The 19,311-nt window shown below is 46.5% G+C and overlaps 1 pseudogene; it reads left to right on the top strand.

Moving 5' to 3' along the window:
• LOC134395817 (zinc finger protein 850-like) overlaps positions 1-13,569 on the top strand; it is a 51,685-nt pseudogene extending 38,116 nt beyond the window's left edge.
• The last annotated feature ends 5,742 nt before the right edge of the window (positions 13,570-19,311 follow it).

Genomic DNA, 19,311 nt, shown 5'->3' with positions numbered 1-19,311 from the left:
GAGGTTCAGAGGAAGGTGTAGCTCTCTATCCCCAGGCAGAGATCTGAAGAACAGGATGTTGCAGACCCAGAGCAAAGGTGGAAGAGACTCCTCTTGTGAACTCAGTGTAACAGGGTGTTGAAGGACCACATTTCTCAGACAAAAGGTGTTCTGGTGTCATGTACGCATTGCGTTTTGTTTCCTCTCCCTGTTTTAAACTGTACCAGGATACCTATTCTTTACATTAGAATCATAGAATAGTAGAGTTGGAAGGGGCCTACAAGGCCATCCAGTCCAACCCCCGTTCAATGCAGGAATCCACCTTAAAGCATCCCTGACAGATGGCTTCCCAACATTTCTAGCCAGCAGATGATAACCTCCTTGTTCCAGCATCAACACCATGAGATGAACGCAATGGAGGAATGGCAGGAAACACTCCAGGGGTGGGGGAAGGCACAGAACACAGCAGGTGACCAACCTGCCCTCCTTTGAATTAACCCCAAATGGCACATAACACAAAGAACTTCCTGATACGTAATTAGTCATTAGTATCGCTGTAAATCATATATTCCTGAGTATGTGCATAGAATGCAAGCCATGTTTTGTCCTATTTTTTTTAATTATTTGTATCTGCGGAGATACCCAGATACAGATTATATTAAAAAGTGGGGGAGGAATGGCCCTGTTCCTCTCCCCTCCCCCATTCTGTTTGTTTGTTTGTTTTGCTTTTCCAGAGGCGCGGGGCTGGAAAATTCACACTTGCCTTCCTTCCCGTGCAGATGTTGGGAAGGAACGCAAGTGCGGGTGCCTGGATTTCTCGCTTAACCACCATGGTTAAAGCCATGGTTTAAGGTGTCTTGTGAAAGAGCCCAATTTGTATTTCATTTTTAAAATGAGCATAATAGCAGTAATAAGGTTGCATTGTTCTTTCCTTTTCTATCAAAGGAAGTGATTTTCCGTGGGATTACTTCTGGTGGAAACATTTCCCTTCTCCACTGCAAGAGAGATTTAGCCCTTTTTATTCCAGGGCTCCACCTTGTTGGATTGATCTAGATCTAACTGCAATCCCTGGGAAAGGAAAAAGCCATTAATTCATATCCACAGGGGATCAAGATCAAATCAAATACCAGCTGCGCCCTTATCTGGACAGAGATAGCCTAGCTACAGTTATCCATGCTCTGATAACCTCTCGTTGGATTACTGCAATGCGTTATACGTGGGGCTGCCTTTGAAAACGGTCCGGAAACTTCATCTGGTACAAAACAGGGCAGCACGGTTACTAACAGGGACTGGCCGGTGAGACCACATCTCTCCGGTCCTTTTCCACCTTCACTGGCTGCCAGTCCAGGTCCAGGCCCGATTCAAAGTGCTGGTATTGACATTTAAACCCCTAAACGGCTTGGGGCCAGGCTATCTGAAGGAACACCTCCTCCCATATGTACCTTGCATAATAGCTATAAATTAAAAGTATCTGCTACCTGTCCTTCCCCGGGGAGAATTAGGTGAAACAAGCATAGCTATACATCACACCTGATAAGAGCTGGTCGAATTGGAATCACACCAGGTTGGGGGATGCTGTTTTATGGCTCTGGATCCCACAAAGCCCCCAGGAGCAGATGGGGCAGCGATGCTGCAGAGGGGGAGAAAAGTCCCCACCCCCCAATGGAAAAGCCCCCTTCCCAGGTCCGTGTCTTTGCCAGGAGCCTCTGCGGCTCTCTAGTGCTGCCTCCATCGGAGGGTTAAAGAGGCGGAGAGGGGGCTGGGTCCTAGAACCAAGGCTGGATGAGCACCCTCCCTTCCCGCCCCACACTTCCTCCCCCTCCCCATTGCAAAGGAGCCTGGGATTCTCCCCCTGCGCCTACGAGCTTCGTCTGTCCGCCGCCTGCAGCCTCTTTTCCCCAGCAAAGGAGCCGGCGAGTGCAGATTGCAAGGGGGTCCCAGGGGGGAGGGGGCGGAAAGAGCCCCCCCCCCCAGGACAGGTGGGTTTGGGGCAGGGCGTGGCTGGGAAGAACGAGGGAGCCGTCTCCAGGGGACTGACCCACTTGGGGCCCCTCCAAGAGACCCCCCCACACCTTGCACCTCCTTCCCTCCCCATAACTAGGGGATCGCGGAAGGGAAGGCTGGAGAAAGGGGGGGTGTCTGGGAGGGACCCAAGAGGAAAGGTGACAGGTGGGGAGGAGGAATGTCCCCCCTGCAGGCAAAAGGCTGCCCTGGTGTCCTGTTTGCATTGCATTTTTGGTTTTGTTTCCCCGCCCTGTTTCAAACCTAGTGAATAAGTAAAATTAATAATTATTATTTTTTTAATTATTATTATTTATTTATATAGCACCATCGATGTACATGGTGCTGTACAGATTATACACAGTAAATAGCAAGACCCTGCCGCATAGGCTTACAATCTAATAAAGTTGTAGTAAACAATAAGGAGGGAAAGAGAATGCAAACAGGCACAGGGAAGTGTAAACAGGCACCGGGTAGGGTGAAGCTAACAGTATGGAGTTAGAACAAACTCAAAGTTTAAAAGCTATAGGGAAAAGAAAAGTTTTTAGCTGAGTTTTAAAAGCTGTGATTGAGTTGGTAGTTCTCAAGTGTTCTGGAAGAGCGTTCCAGGCATGAGGGGCAGCAGAGGAAAAAGGACGGAGCCGAGTAAGGGAAGTGGAGGTCCTTGGGCAAGTCACTTTGGTCACGAGGCCTTCGAAATAAAACCTGGGGCACTTTTGTTGATTAAGAAGGGAGCCTGCTGTTGGTTTTCGTACGTCCCTCTTTGATGTATCAAGTGAGCCCGATATTGACATCCTGAGAATGGGGAGAAATCGATGTTACTCTGTTGCAATTTTGGGGTTCAAGTGCTGGGAGCAGAGAGGGCATAGAAAAGGGAAATTCACCAGGTGATCCATGTATGCAAATGGTAGCCACTGAAAATGCCTTTTCAACACAACTGTTAAAGATAGAGTTGGAAGGGGCCTACAAGGCCATCGAGTCCAACCCCCTGCTCAATGCAGGAATCCACCCTAAAGCATCCCTGACTGGTGGTTGTCCATCTGCCTCTTGAAGGCCTCTAGGGGGGGAGAGCCCACAACCTCCCTTGGTCACTGGTTCCATTGCCGTACTGCAGTACTGTTAGCATAGGTGCCTCCATTTTCTAAAGGAAGCTGTAAAGTAGCCATTATACAGCAGGCAAAATGTCATGTATGCGAGAATATCTCCTTGAGTGCATCCTCGCATCTGTCTTATCTAACATAAACAAGCGCTTTGGCTCCAGTGCTCCTGGGTCAAAGTTAACTTTCTGTAACTTACTGTAAGGCCAAAGGTATTGTTTACAGAACAGAGAGAACTGTTTAGCAAAATTAGCTATGCTCCAGTGTTATGTTCTGATTGGTTTATGCTGCAACAGGGCCCTGCCCCTTGCAGGCTTCAAATGCTGTGCTGAATTCCCAATGTCTTTGTCTGATTGCTCCCTTTGAAGAGACCAGACCTTGATTACTAATCAATAAAGCGCTTTTGAACCCTCTGTCGCAGAACGTGTGGAGTTGTGCTTAGGGGCTGTTTGGATTTCGTCCCTGGGTGAAAGAACATTGATCTAACGGTACAACTGTTAAAGATACAGGAGCCCTGTCCTCGTTTTCATAGGGTCACCCTAAACCATTCATCTCTTAAGGCTTCCTTAGTGGCATATTTCATGTGTTTAAAAAGCTGAAAAAGTATTCAGTGTTTTCTAGCTTAACTTTTAAAATAAACGTTCACACATTATTAACTTTTAATGGCATTAATTCAGCTCTGGTTACACTCTCTCTCTCTCTCCCGTTGGGGCAGAGTCAGAACTTCATTTTCAACCACAAATCTGGTTCCTTTGGGACGGGGGTCGCGGAGCCCCCTTGGAGACAGGTGCTGGCTCTTACGAACAAGGAGGGGGGCCTGTTCTTCTCAGCTGCACCCTGTCGAAGAATTCAAGCAAATAGCTATGTGGGCTTCCCCTGAGCCCACCCTGTGCGAATATAATTGCTTTGGGCCTCTTCTCTAGAAATCAAAGTATCTACGCTTCCGCAGTAACTGGAAAATGTATTAAGGTTGCAACCGTGAGACGAAGTCTTGTGAAGGGTATTGAAACACTAGTTTCACAAGATTGTGTGCCTCCTAGGACCGTTAGAGGGTGTCGTGGCTTGCTTTAGAAACAGCTAACCATGAAATGAACAGACGGGCACAAGTTTCTCAGTAATCATTGACGTCTTGTTTTTCTGTCCTTGAAAAGATTGCACTCTGCACATGCGTAAAATCCTTACTTACAACTGGCTGAGAGGCTTACCTGTTACTGTTTTATGATTGACGTATTCCATGGAGCGGTTCTGCCTTGTTTCGAAGGGGACTGACCCTATAAGGAGGTTAAGGCTTTCCTGAAAATAGCGGGCAGTTCTTTGGGTCCTCTGAGGGCTTCCGCCTTGCAGTGCTAAGCGCTGCTTGTAATAAACTTTCTCGAAAGAGAGAAACGTGTCTTCGAGTCTTTGAGCACCACTCAGTGATCCCACTTAGAGGAGACGCGCCTTTCCAGGGTTCCTCGACACCCCCTTGAAATATCAGCACTGAAGTTTGGGCCTGTGGCCTACCTTGCCAGGCTGGTGTTTACAGGAAGCAAATTATTGGGGAAGGCACATGGGCCTTGTTGCTGGAGGGGGGGGGCGGTTGTTCAGCCATCCTTCAGCAGAATGATCAGCCAAGCAGCCATCTGGCTCCGTTACGAGGTTTTGCCAAGGTGGGAAGGTGGGAACCTTCTCACGGAGAACCCTGGTGTGCCTCCTTCACACTCTCCGTTTTAATTCCTACAGCGCAGCACAGTCCCTGCCTCAAAGGAAAAATTGGCAGCCAAGGAAGGAGACTGTTTCGAGTCCTGGTGGGAGCAGAAGAGAATGAAGATGAAAGAGCAAAGCTTTGCTGGCCCTGAGGCAGGAAACATACAGGGAGGGAGCAGTGCAGAGCCCTGGGAAGGAAGAGTGCAGGAGGACCAGCCTGGGAGCAACACCTGCTCAGAGACGGAGCGCCAGGGCTTCAGGGACTTCTGCTACCAGGAGGCCGAAGGGCCCAGAGAGGTTTGCAGCCGACTCCACCACCTTTGCCGCCAGTGGCTGAAGCCAGAAAGGAACACGAAAGCTGAGATGCTGGACCTGGTGGTCCTGGAGCCGTTCCTGGCTGTCCTGTCCCCGGAGGTGGAGCGCTGGGTCAGAGAGTGTGGAGCGGAGACCACTTCCCAGGCGGTGGCCCTGGCAGAAGGCTTCCTCCTGAGCCAGGCAGAGGACCAAGAGCAGGTGAGAGCATTTCATCCTGATGACTAGCAGGGACTGTGTTCTTAATACTTCCCTCATCTTTATTTTACATGTCCTCTAAGGAAGAGATGCCCCAATTTCCAATGACACCTGCAAGTATAGTCATGTGTAGAGCAGGCCGTTGTTAAAATATGCAATTCCCTACCAGAGGATGCAGGGATGGCCATGAATTTTGACTGTTTAAACGGGTTAGACAATTTTTTGGAGGAGAAGGCTATGAATGGCTATATCCTACCTCCAGTATCCTAAGCAGTGTGTCTATGTACACCAGTTGCTGGGGAACATGGGCTGGAGGGTGCTGTGACACTCATGTCCTGCTTGTGAGTTCATGGACAACAGCTGATGGACCACTGTGGGGAGAGAATCCTGGAGGAGATGGACCCTTGTTCTGATCCAGAATGGCTTTTTTCATGTTCTTATGATCACAGGAAAAATGAATGGGTTTATGAAGTTCTGGGGAAGGAGGGGATCCTTCTTCAGCCAGTGGCAGAGTCTCCTCCCAACAGGACAGGAAGAGCATTCGTAGACGCCAAACTGCTGTTTTTACAGCGGAAGATGCTGGATATCAGGGAATGTCTGGGAGGTTCTGTCTTTCCTCCTGGCTGGTTTTTGGAGGGTGTTCAAGCGCTTTGCTTATGCCAGGGTTGATATCTCAGCCCCCTGACAAAGACACATGGCTTTTTGTCTTGGATGGTAGATCCACTTTAGAATGAGACCTGAAAGGTAAAGCGAATGGGAAATGCTGCCCTTGCCTTGACCTGACCCATTTCTTTCCTTCCCACCTCCCCCTTCTCTGTCTGGGATCCTCCCTCCTGTAAACAAAGTAAGTTTAAGAAAACTTACACTTTTGGAGCGAATGCAGCTTTTGTGCTCACAGATGCGGGTTCTGATGGTTCTTGTGGCCATACCAATGTACAATAAATTACATGGACGCTTGATGGCACGAATCGCAAAAGCTGCATTCACTGCAAAAGACTTCAGCCACGTCTGGACAAGCATTTTCTTGATATGGGCCATGATGACAAAGACCTGAGATTCTGGATTATTGAAAGGTTTCAAGGATGTGGGACAAGAGTAGACCATCAACTACGAAGGAGGGAAATATTCTGGATTTTCACCTTAAGGACATTACAACCACAAGGACTCAACGAAGAGTGTAAATGGATGCCTTGGTTGTAATCCTGTTCTTCTATTTTAAAGTACAGCTCTGTTGTATTCCTTTTCTGTCATTTCTTGACATTATTTTGATACATATTTTCATTCGTATATGTAGTAAGTATTATTAGGTTTGTCTTAACTATGTTTTAAGCATCATATCAGTCCACTCAGTCCCCTTTAAGGGAGCATACAGGCCGTGAGTACGGTTGTTTCACGTTTTAGGATTTGAAAAGCAGCCTAATCAGGAGCAAATTTCAGAGATTACTTACTCCTCAATTAGTTGAGGAGGTCAGGGAACGCTTATCGAATTTACAGATGACACCAAATTGGGTGGGATAGCTAATACCCTGGAAGACAGAAACAAACTTCAAAGTGATCTTGATAGGCTGGAGCACTGGGCTCAAAACAACAGGATGAAATTGAATAGGGATAAATGCCAAGTTCTACACCCAGGAAAAAGAAACCAAATGCACAGTTACAAGATGGGGGATACTTGGCTCAGCAATACTACAAAGGAGAAGGATCTTGGAATTGTTGTAGATCGCAAGCTGAATATGAGCCAACAGTGTGATGTGGCTGCAAAAAAAGCAAATACCATTCTGGGATGCATTAATAGAGCTTCCAAATTGTGTGAAGAACTGGTTCTCCTCTATTCAGCACTGGTTACACCACATCTTGAGTATTGGGTCCAGTTCTGGACACCACACTTCAAGAAGGATGCAGACAAGCTGGAGCGTGTTCAAAGGAGGGCCATGAGGATGATCACGGGTCTGGAGACAAAGCTCTATGAGGAGAGATTGAAAGAACTGGGCATGTTTAGCCTGGAGAAGAGAAGATTGGGAGGAGACAAGATAGCACTCTTAAAATATTAAAAAGGTTGTCACACAGTGAAGGGCCTGGATCTCTTCTCAATCCTCCCAGAGTGCAGGACACGGAATAACGGGCTCAAGTTAAAGGAAGCCAGATTCCAGCAGGACATCAGGAAAAACCTCCTGACTGTTAGAGCAGTATGACAAAGGAATCAGTGACCTAGGGAGGTGGTGGGCTCTCCCACACTAGAGGCCTTCAAGAGGCAGCTGTTCAACCACCTTTCAGGTATACTTTAGGGTGGATTCCTGCATTGAGCAGGGGGTTGGACTCTGGCCTTGTAGGTTCCTTCCAACTCTATGATTATATGTACACCGGTTTCTGGGGAACGCGTGCAGGAGGTTGCTGTTGCACTCATGTCCTGCTTGTGCTCTTCTTACGTTCTTATGATCACAGGAGAAATGAATGGGTTTGTGAAGTTCTGGGGAAGGAGGGGATCAGAGTGTCAGTGTGAGAGTCCTCCCAACAGAACAGGAATAGCATTTGTAGACGCCAAACTGCTGTGTTTACAGTGGAAAATGCTGGATATCAGGGTTGAACTCTCAGCCCCCTGACAAAGACACAAGTTCCTGTGCTGTGTGGCTTGGATGGTAGATCAACTTTAGAATGAGACCTGAAGGGCAAAGCGATTGGGAAACGCTGCCCTTGGCCTTGACCTGAGCCGTTTCTTTCCTTCTCTAATCGCTCTTCTCTGCCTGGAATCCTCCCTCCTGCTTCAGGTCGAGGGGATGTTGGCCAGAGCACCCACAGATATCCCTGAGGCAGAGAAGGCTCCACCGGGCATCACACAGAGGCCGCTGGACAGGTGGATCTTGCAGGAGGGGGACGGAGGACCCTCCTCACTGGGTAAGGATTAGTGCACGTATTTCCCCATGGTCTCCCTCCCTCAATTATGCCTGAAGTGCATGAGCTGTCTTAATGTTCTCCTTGAGCCTGATTTTGCTGGGGGAGATACTCAAAAAGGAAATGTTGTTTAGTAATGTGGTTCGAGGGTATCAGACCCACTCTGGCCCGGTCTTACACACTCACCAACTAAGGTCCTCCTCCAGGCACCTACTCAGAGGGAAGATCAGAGGACGACAACAAAGGAGAGGCCTTCTCTGTGGTGGCCCTCCCAACTGTGGAACAATCTCCCCAATTTGGTTCACATGGCACCGACATTGTTATCTTTTCAGTGCCAGGTCAAGCAATATGTAATTAGCAATATGTAATTAGCAATATGTAATTAGTAATATGTAATTAATTAGCCTGGGTCTGTTTTTATAGGGTCATAGTTTTAAAATTTGTTATAGTAGTTTTATATGTATGTGTATATTGTATGTTTTCGCAGTTTTAAATATTTGGATATTGTTTTTAAGTGCTTCGGCTATGGTATGGTAAACAAATGCAATAAATAAAAAAACAATGAAAATAAACAATGAAAATGGGAATAGTTAAGAATGTGAACTTACCTTCTCACCTTCTTTACCTTCCTCACAGGGAGCAAAACAACCTGCAGGGGAAGTGAACTGATCCTGGGGGCTCCTTCTGGACCTCGTTGGCTTGGTGGTGGAGCGGAAGCGGTTTCTGCACAGCCTGGGCAGGTAGGGGAGTCCTGGGGGCCTCCGTCCCTTGCACATCTCTTTGGTCCTGGAAGAACCTGCCCCTTCAGCCTTTGCTCTTATTATTATTATTATTATATTTATTTGTATCCCGCCTTTTGCCAATGCTGGGCCTCAAGGCGGCCTTACAAAGTTTAAAATATACATGGGGGGGGAGGGAAACAAAACCATAAACAATTAAAAATACACAACAAAATTATAAGACATTAACAAAGATGGAGGGCTGGATTATTCTCCAAAGGCCTGCTTGAACAAAAATTTTTAGCCTGCTTCCGAAAGCCCATCAAGGAAGATGGCTGCTAGGAAGGCCTTGAATGTCACTCGCAGTGCTTTGGCATTCAGAAAGAGGACCTCACCATCCTTGTCTTCATGGATTGCTACATAATGCTTAAAGAGAACATCATTTCTTCTTCTTCTTTCAGGGTCTGGTGACCTTTGAGGAGGTGGCCGTGCATTTCTCGGAGGAGGAGTGGGCTCTGCTGGATCCAGGCCAGAGGACTCTGCACAAAGAAGTCATGGCGGAGAATCGTGGGATCCTGGCCTCTCTGGGTAAGGAATGGGATTCCTCTGGGTAAGGCTCCCTCTCTGCCTTTTTGCCAGATCCTGGAAGGTGGAATTTCAGCTCTTCTTTCTTTGTGTCAGTGCAGAATACAAACGTCATTGACTCCGAAGACCTGACAAAACGTTGAGCAAAGCCCATTGATGGACTTGCTCTGTGGCAGAGATGGCTGCCAATCCATCTGACTTTGCTGCTATAATTGCATCTGCATCATATTGAAGATGTTACAGATATTATCTTAATGGTCTCCATGGAGGAGAGGAGAGTTAAGCCTTTTCAGAAGACAGCTCTGGAAAGCTTGCTTTTCATTTTAAGATTTAACTAGCCATTGAAAATAACCATTAGGGTTGAATTCCCACTTTCCTGTTCCCAGTTAAATGATCAGCTAGGAAACAATGGCAGATTTTAAGTGTATTTTATTTTTACAGTATTTTATGTTGTTCATTTATTCTCCCAACTACTTTATTTGAGTTACTCCATATAAATGAAAGCATTGTATGGCAGTCTAGTTCTCAGTTCTATTGATCGTCAGGATATTTAATGTGTTTGGAAGGATCTGCCTCACCAACGATTTTTTTTTTATCCTGTGAATCAAATCAGCAACCATTTGTTTTGTTCCAAGATTTCAAGATGATTTCTGTGTTTATACTTGCAGGTGATCACAAGGAGAGCAAGAAAAATGGCCTACACCAGAGAAGGAAAACTGAAACTGAAGAGAAGAGGGAAAATGAATCTATTTCTTTGGAAGTATCAGACATCTGTGAAACTCCAATACTAGAAGCACCAAATAAAAAGGACATTCGTAAAAGGAAGAAACAGAGTAAAACTCAGAAGATTCATTCTAACGTTCAATGCTTAGTGTGTGAAAAACAATTCACTTTCAACTCAGAACTTAAGCGGCATAAAAGAATTCACACTGGGGAGAAGCCCTATAAATGCTTAGAATGCGGGAAGAGCTTTGCTCACAGCATCAGCCTTAAGCAGCATCAAACAATTCACACTGGGGAGAAGCCCTATAAATGCTTTGAGTGCGGGAAGAGCTTTGCTCGCAGAGAAGCACTTATGCTGCATCAAAGAATTCACACTGGGGAGAAGCCCTATAAATGCTTAGAATGCGGGAAGAGCTTTACTCGCAGAGAAACACTTATGCTGCATCAAAGAATTCACACTGGGGAGAAGCCCTATAAATGCTTAGAATGCGGGAAGAGCTTTGCTCACAGAATCAGCCTTAAGCGGCATCAAAGAATTCACACTGGGGAGAAGCCCTATAAATGCTTTGAGTGTGGGAAGACCTTTGCTCAGAGGACACACCTTAAGCAGCATCAAAAAATTCACACTGCAGAGAAGCCCTATAAATGCTTTGAGTGCGGGAAGAGTTTTGCTCACAGCATCAGCCTTAAGCGGCATCAAACAATTCACACTGGGGAGAAGCCCAATAAATGCTTTGAGTGTGGGAAGACCTTTGCTCAGAGGACACAGCTTAAGCTGCATCAAAGAATTCACACTGGGGAGAAGCCCAATAAATGCTTAGAGTGCGGGAAGAGCTTTGCTCACATAATCAGCCTTAAGCGGCATCAAAGAATTCACACTGGAAAGAAGCCTTATAAATGCTTAGAGTGCGGGAAGAGCTTTGCTGACAGCATCAGCCTTAAGCAGCATCAAAGAATTCACACTGGGGAGAAGCCCTATAAATGCTTAGAGTGCGGAAAGAGCTTTACTCAATGCTCAAGCCTTAAGGAGCATCAAAGAATTCACACTTGGGAGAAGCCCTATAAATGCTTAGAATGTGGGAAGACCTTTGCTCAGAGGACACAGCTTAAGCAGCATCAAGTAATTCACACAGGGGAGAAGCCCTATAAATGCTTTGAGTGCGGGAAGAGCTTTGCTCGCAGAGAAGCACTTATACTGCATCAAAGAATTCACACTGGGGAGAAGCCCTATAAATGCTTTGAGTGCGGGAAGAGCTTTGCTCAGAGCATCAGCCTTAAGCGGCATCAAAGAATTCACACTGGGGAGAAGCCCTATAAATGCTTTGAGTGCGGGAAGAGCTTTTCTGAAAGCAGCAAACTTAAGCGGCATCAAACAATTCACACTGGGGAGAAGCCCTATAAATGCTTTGAGTGCGGGAAGAGCTTTTCTGAAAGCAGCAAACTTAAGCGGCATCAAAGAATTCACACTGGGGAGAAGCCCCATGAATGCTTTGAGTGCAGGAAGAGCTATGCTCGCAGAGAAACACTTATGCTGCATCAAAGAATTCACACTGGGGAGAAGCCCTAGAAATGCTTTGAGTGCGAGAAGAGCTTTGCTCAGAGCAGCAGCCTTAAGCTGCATCAAAGAATTTTGTGTCATCTGCAAACTTGATAAGCGTTCCCTGCACCTTCTTCAACATTTAATAAAAATGTTGAAGAGCACTGGGCCCAGGACTGATCCCTGCGGTACCCCACTCCTTACTTCCCCTCAGATTGAGAAGGTACTGTTGATAAGCATTCTTTGAGTCTGAGTCTGTGGCCAACTATGTATCCATCTAATAGTTGTTCCATCTAGCCCACTTTTAGCTCTTTTGTTTATCGGAATATCATGATGAGGTCAAATTAGTCTGACAGGATTTGTTCTTGACAAATCCCTGTTGGCTTCTAGTAATTATTGCATTGTTTTCAAGGTGCTTACAGATTAACTTCTTTAGAATCTGCTCCAGAATTTTCCCAGGGATGGATGCCAAACTGACTGGCCTGTCTTTTCCCAGGTTCCTCCTTTTTGCCCTGTTTGAAGAAGGGACAACGTTACCCTCCTCCAGACATACAGCCCCTCACCTGTCTTCCATGATTTCGCAAAGATAATAGACGGTGGTTCTGAGAGTTCTTCCGCTAGCTCCTTCATTACTCTAGGATGCAGTTCATCAGGCCCTGGAGATTTGATCTCATTCAAGGAAATTAGGTGTTCCTTGACCATTTGTTTATCAATCTCAGACTGCAATCCTGCCCCCTCATACTTGTGCTTCACTTTCTCCAGAGGGGTCATAGACCCACTTTTGGGAAAAGACTGAGCCAAAGTAGGAATTCAGCACTTCAGGCTTTTCTTTGTCATCTGTTATCAATTACCCATCCTCGTGAAGCAGTTGATCCACCATTTCTTTCCTGTGTGTTTTACTATTCACGTGTCTGAAGAAAGCCTTTTTATTGCTTTTAGCATCCCTCGCTAATCATAGAACCATAGAATCATAGAATAGCAGAGTTGGAAGGGGCCTACAAGGCCATCGAGTCCAACCCCCTGCTCAATGCAGGAATCCACCCTAAAGCATCCCTGACAGATGGTTGTCCAGCTGCCTCTTGAATGCCTCTAGTGTGGGAGAGCCCACATCCTCCCTAGGTAGCTGATTCCACCGTCGCACTGCTCTAACAGTCAGGAAGTTTTTCCTGATGTCCAGCCGGAATCTGGCTTCCTTTAACTTGAGCCCGTTATTCCGTGTCCTGCACTCTGGGAGGATCGAGAAGAGATCCTGGCCCTCCTCTGTGTGACAACCTTTTAAGTATTTGACGAGTGCTCTCATGTCTCCCCTCCATCTTCTCTTCTCCAGGCTAAACATGCCCAGTTCTTTCAGTCTCACTTCATAATCTCAGCTCATTCACAGCTTTAGCCTTCCTGACGCCATTTCGGCACTTCTGCGCCACTTGTCTGTACTCTTCTTTTGTAGCCTGGCCTTCTTTCCACTTCCTGTATGTATCCCTTTTTTGTTTTCAGATCATCCCTAAGATTTTTGTGGAGCCACATTGGTTTCTTCTGTTGTCTTCTATCTTTCTTTCCTTGTTGGAATGGTTTGTAATTGTGCTGTTAAAATTTCTTTTTTTAAATATTCCCACCCATCTTGGACTTGTTTTCTCATTAGGGTCACTTGCCATGGGACCTTGCTTATCATAGTTCTGAGTTTATAAAATCAGCTTTTGGTATAAGGGCCAGGCTGCCAGGGGCAGTGAAGGGGAGTGTGTTTGGGGTTGGGGAAAAGCCCTTCTGCAGCTTGTTTCTGCCATCTCCCCCCACCCCACCTGACGGACATCAACATCAGCTGACTGCCCTCTCCATTCCACAGGTATAAGGGCCAGGCTGCCAGGGGCAGCGCCTCTGCGCGCGCCTCTGCGTGCAATGAGCAGAGGAAAGAGGAAAGAAGACACTAGTCCTGCTACCTTCGGTTAACAACCAGATTAACGGCAGCAAGTTGTGGCGTTTTATCTCTTTTCATTCTATTTTACTATTTGTATTTTTAAATATGTGCCTGGGGAGTTCAGGGGGGCGAGGGGGTGCTCACATAGCTGTGGTCACGGATAAGGGGAGTTATGGCGATGGGGGAATAACAGTTCAGATGAGGAGAAGAGGGGACAGATTCCTTACAGCTATCCCCTCTTCTGGTTTTCCCCCCAACCAAATGGTTCCTGGCGGCCTTACCAGCTTGCCCTCGGGTTTGGTTGTGCTTCTGCTGAATGCCAGGTCAGTCCAAAACAAAATCTCTCTCATCCATGATCTGATTGTGGATGAGGGGGCTGACCTGGTATGCATCACTGAGACTTGGGTGGGTGAACTGGGAGGGGTTGCTCTCACCCAGCTCTGCCCTCCTGGGTACTCGGTGCAGCACCAGCACAGACTCGAGGGCCGGGGAGGGGGGGTTGCCGTGGTCTATAGGAATACAATCTCCCTCTCTAGGCTTCCTGTTCAGTCGAGTGCTGGTCTGGAGTGTCTGTACTGTGTGTTGGGTACTCGAGACAGATTAGGGATTCTGCTGGTGTACCGTCCACCCCGCTGCCCCACAGTCTCCCTGCCTGAGCTGACGGAGGTTGTCTTGGATCTGGTGTTGAGGACCCCCAGGATGGTGGTTCTGGGGGATCTCAACTTCCATGCTGAGGCTCCTGTATCCGGGGCAGCTCAGGACTTCATGGCTTCCATGACAACCATGGGGCTGTCTCAACATGTCATCGGCCCAACACATGCAAAGGGACACACGCTTGACTTGGTTTTCTCAACTGGGCAGGAGGATGGTGATCTGAAAGTGGGGGAATTAACATCTACCCCCTTGTCATGGTCAGATCACTTCCTATTGAGGTTTAGACTTTCGGCAGCCTTTCCCCTCTGCAAGGGTGGGGGGCCTATTAAAATGGTCCGCCCCAGAGGCTAATGGACTCCAATGGATTCCAGAGGGCTCTGGGGGATTTTCCTGCTGGTATGGCCGGTGCTCCTGTCGAAGCCCAGGTCGCTCTGTGGAATGCAGAGATGACTCGGGCAGTTGACACGATTGCGCCCAAGCGCCCTCTCCCTCTGAGCAGAGCCCGGTCAGCTCCTTGGTATACACCTGAGCTGAGGGCAATGAAGCAAGAGGGCAGACGGCTAGAACGCAGGTGGAGGAAAACTCTTGCTGAGTCTGATCGAACACGGGCTAGAGCTCACTATCAAGCCTATTCTGTGGCAGTGAGGGTGGCAAAGAGACAGTTCTTTTCCACCAGCACTGCATCTTCTCAGTGTCGTCCGGCGGAGCTTTTCCGTGTGGTTCGTGGCCTGTTACACTCTGGGCCAGGGCGAGAGATGGTGGAACCCTCGGTAGCACGCTGCGACGAGTTTGCACGGCACTTTGAAGATAAAGTCGCTCAGATTCGTCATGAATTGGACACCACACTTAATGCAGCTCCACTAGTAGAGGTGTTCGGAGCGCCGTCCGGTTCAGTTTTATTGGATGAGTTTCAGTTATTGAGGCCCGAGGATGTGGACAAGGTGCTTGGCCAAGTCCGGTCGACCACCTGTGTGCTTGACCCTTGCCCCTCTTGGCTCATTACATCAAATAAGGAGGGGATCGCCGGCTGGGTCCAGGAGGTTGTAAATGTCTCCTTGAGAGAGGGAGTGGTGCCGGCCTCTTTAAAAGAGGCGGCAATTAGACCACTCCTGAAGAAGCCTAACCTGGACCCAGAGGATGTTAACAACTACAGGCCGGTGGCAAATACCCCTTTCCTGGGCAAGGTGCTTGAGCGGGTGGTTGCAGGACAACTCCAGGCACTCTTGAATGAAACGGATTATCTAGATCCATTTCAATCGGGTTTCAGGCCTGGTTTTGGAACGGAAACTGCCTTGGTCGCCCTGTGGGATGACCTCTGTCGGGAGAGAGACAGGGGGAGTGCGACCCTGTTGGTTCTCCTAGACCTCTCAGCGGCCTTCGATACCATCGACCATGGTATCCTTCTGGATAGGTTGTCTGAGCTGGGAGTTGGAGGTACTGCGTTGCAGTGGTTCCGCTCCTACTTGGATGGCCGATTCCAGAAGGTGGTGCTGGGGGATTATTGCTCTGTGCCGTGGCACCTAAGCCATGGGGTTCCACAGGGCTCTATCTTATCCCCTATGCTGTTTAACATATACATGAAGCCGCTGGGGGAGGTTATCCGGAGATGTGGACTGAGGTGTCATCAATATGCAGATGATACCCAGCTCTACCTTTCCTTTTCATCAAACCCAGGTGAGGCAGTGGCTGTTCTGAACCAGAGCCTGGGCACGGTAATGGACTGGATGAGGGCTAATAAACTGAAAGTCAATCCAGACAAGACGGAGGTACTGTTAGCGGGTGGTTCTTCTGTCCGGCGAGGTGATGTTTGCCCTGTCCTGGACGGGGTTGCACTCCCCCTAAAGGATCGGGTCCGTAGTTTGGGGATGCTCGTGGATCCAGAACTGTCACTTGAGGCACAGGTGAACTCAGTGGCAAAGAGCACCTTTTATCAGCTCAGGCTGATATACCAGCTGCGCCCTTATCTGGACAGAGATAGCCTAGCTACAGTTATCCATGCTCTGATAACCTCTCGTTTGGATTACTGCAATGCGTTATACGTGGGGCTGCCTTTGAAAACGGTCCGGAAGCTTCAACTGGTACAAAATAGGGCAGCCCGTATACTAACAGGGACTGTCCGGCGAGATCACATTACGCCAGTCCTTTTCCAGCTTCATTGGCTGCCAGTCCAGGTCCGGGCCCGATTCAAAGTGCTGGTATTAACATTTAAAGCCCTAAACGGCTTGGGGCCAGGTTATCTGAAGGAACGCCTCCTGCCATATGTACCTGCCCGGACCCTAAGGTCATCTTCAGGGGTCCTTCTCCGTGAGCCCCTGCCAAAGGAAGTGAGGCAGGTGGCTACCAGGAGGAGGGCCTTCTCTGCTGTGGCACCCCGGGTGTGGAATGAGCTCCCTAAGGAGGTTCGCTTGGCACCTACATTATATGCTTTTAGACGCCAGGTAAAGACCTTTTTATTCTCCCAACATTTTAACAATCTATAAATTTTAAATAACATGGTTTTAAATTTGTAATTTTGCATTGCTGCTGTTTTTATCTGGTTGAGCTTTTATATTGTATTTTATATTATGGTTTTATACTGTTGTTTTATACTTTGAATGGTTTTAATTTTTGTGAACCGCCCAGAGAGCTCCGGCTATTGGGCGGTATAGAAATGTAATAAATAAATAAATAAATAAATAAGCTTTCCTAAAATCCAGAGTATGTGTACAGCTACACTCAGCTTTTGTCTCCTTTATAACCAAGAATTCAAGTACGAGGTGGTCGCTTTCCCCCAGAGTTCCCGTAACTGCTACTTTATCCACTAAGTCATCCCTACTGATCAATATCAAGTCAAGGATTGCTGATCCTCTCGTTCCTTCCTCCACTTTCTGTAGGAGGAAGTGATCACCCACACTTTTGGCAGTATTTGTCTCCCAAAAGATATCAGGGTAACTGAAGTCCCCCATCACTACTACATCACACTTCCTTGAAACACTGGCAATTTGTTTCTCAAAAGTTTAGTCCTTGTCTTCTCCTTAATTGGGTGATCAGTAGTAGACTCCAATTATAATTTTCTTTTTAGTCCTCACCACATTTCTTTTAACCCTGATGCTCTCGATGGGGCTCCCAGTCTGATCCGCCTGTATTTCAGTGCAGGGATAGGTATTTTTAACATATAGTGCAACTCCGCTTCCCTTTCGATTTCTTCTGCTCTTTTTGAACGAGTTACATTCTTCAATTGCTATATTCCAGTAATGGGAGTCATCCCACCAAATTTCAGTTATACCTATCATGTCGTATTTGCCTGCATGTAATAAAAGTTCAAGTTCATTCTGTTTGTTTCCCACACTAGCATATAGGCATCGAAGACTATGTGCTTTATAGTCTGGCTTTGTTCCTATATTGTTTTGGACAATATTTTGGGGCACTATTGGAGCTGTTCTCTGCATTAGGATGCATGGGCCTTCTTCTACTGTTGCCTTCAAGTTTACATCTCCCAGCCCCATAAGATTCAGTTTAAAGCCCTCCTGATCAAGTTCTTTATGCTGTGGCCAAGCTTATTTGGGAACTATTCTTGACAAACATGAATTGTATGTTATTTCATAACAATTATGTTAAGGTTTGGAATGAAGTTAAAGGTTTTGCAAGAAGGAAAACGGTTCAACTGTCACTTTTGGGGAGAATTGCAACAGTTAAAATAAATGCTTTGCCTAGAATGTTTTTTGTTTCAAACAAGATCTAAGTTTAAACGGCAATCAAAAAACCCAAGAGTTAAAATTAAAATATTGCAGGATGCAAAAGAAAGAGGAGGGCTGGGCCTGCCGGACCTAAAAGTGTATTTCTCGGACTGCTGTTTAATGTTGATGAAAGATTGGGTGTTGTTGAAAAATAGGAGACTGTTAGAACTGGAAGGATACAAATTGAGATTTGGATGGCATGGCTACTTGTGGTACGATAAAGCCAAGGTTCATGTAGAATTTAATAATAATATGTACCTACCTAATATGTACCTCCCATATGTACCTACCCGGACCTTAAGATCATCTACAGGAGCCCTTCTCCGTGAGCCCCTGCCAAAGGAAGTGAGGCAGGTGGCTACTAGGAGGAGGGCCTTCTCCGCTGTGGCACCCCGGTTGTGGAATGAGCTCCCCAGAGAGGTCCGCCTGGCGCCTACACTGTATTCCTTTCATCGCCAGCTGAAGACCTTTTTATTCACTGAGTATTTTAACACTTAATTTTAACTTAAATTTAAATTTTACTGTTTTAACTTTGTATTTTAATCTTATAAACAACTTTGCTGTGTGGTTTTATCCTGGTTGCGCTTTTTATACTGTATTTCGTAATTGTGTTTTTAACCTGTTGGATGTTTTTTGTGGTTTTAATTTTTGTGAACCGCCCAGAGAGCTTCGGCTATTGGGCGGTATAAAAATGTAATAAATAAATAAATAATAAATAAATAATGTAAACCAAGGTTCTGTCATAAAATACCACTTTGGGTATCGGCCCAGGGGGCTATTCATAGAAGGGAATTGATAAATCTGCCTAAATGGTTGACATATAATGATGTATTACAAATGTCACAAGATGAATATCAGTTAAAATCAAGGGAGGAACTCCTGAAAGATGGTCATACGTGTTTTGGTATGTACAAATTAGGCTTCCTTGTGCACAAGTCATGAAAAGGTTTAAAATAGACAAAAGAATGGTGGGTTTGAGCAATCAAAATCTGAATTTGAAATGACATGTCCAAATGATGAACATGTTACCTCAAAGATATATAAACTTTTATTAAAGAATGAGAGGGAGGATGAGCAGGTAAAAGACTATGATAAAATGGGATCAAAACTTTGGATACAACGTTTCAATGGAACAGTGGGAGAATATGGGGGGAAGGTTTGAAATTTACATTATGTTCAAGACTTAAAGAGAATTTTTATAAGATGATGTGCAGATGGTATATGTCTCCGGTAAAGTTGGCTAAAATGTATAAGAGTCCCTCGGGAAACTGTTGGAAATAGGAAGAGGAGAAACCTTTTATCATCT

Source organism: Elgaria multicarinata, chromosome 3 (assembly GCF_023053635.1).
Source record: "Elgaria multicarinata webbii isolate HBS135686 ecotype San Diego chromosome 3, rElgMul1.1.pri, whole genome shotgun sequence".
Taxonomy (NCBI): domain Eukaryota; kingdom Metazoa; phylum Chordata; class Lepidosauria; order Squamata; family Anguidae; genus Elgaria; species Elgaria multicarinata.
The sequence above is the reverse complement of the archived record's forward strand: the minus strand, read 5'-3'. Positions and strand labels throughout refer to the sequence as shown.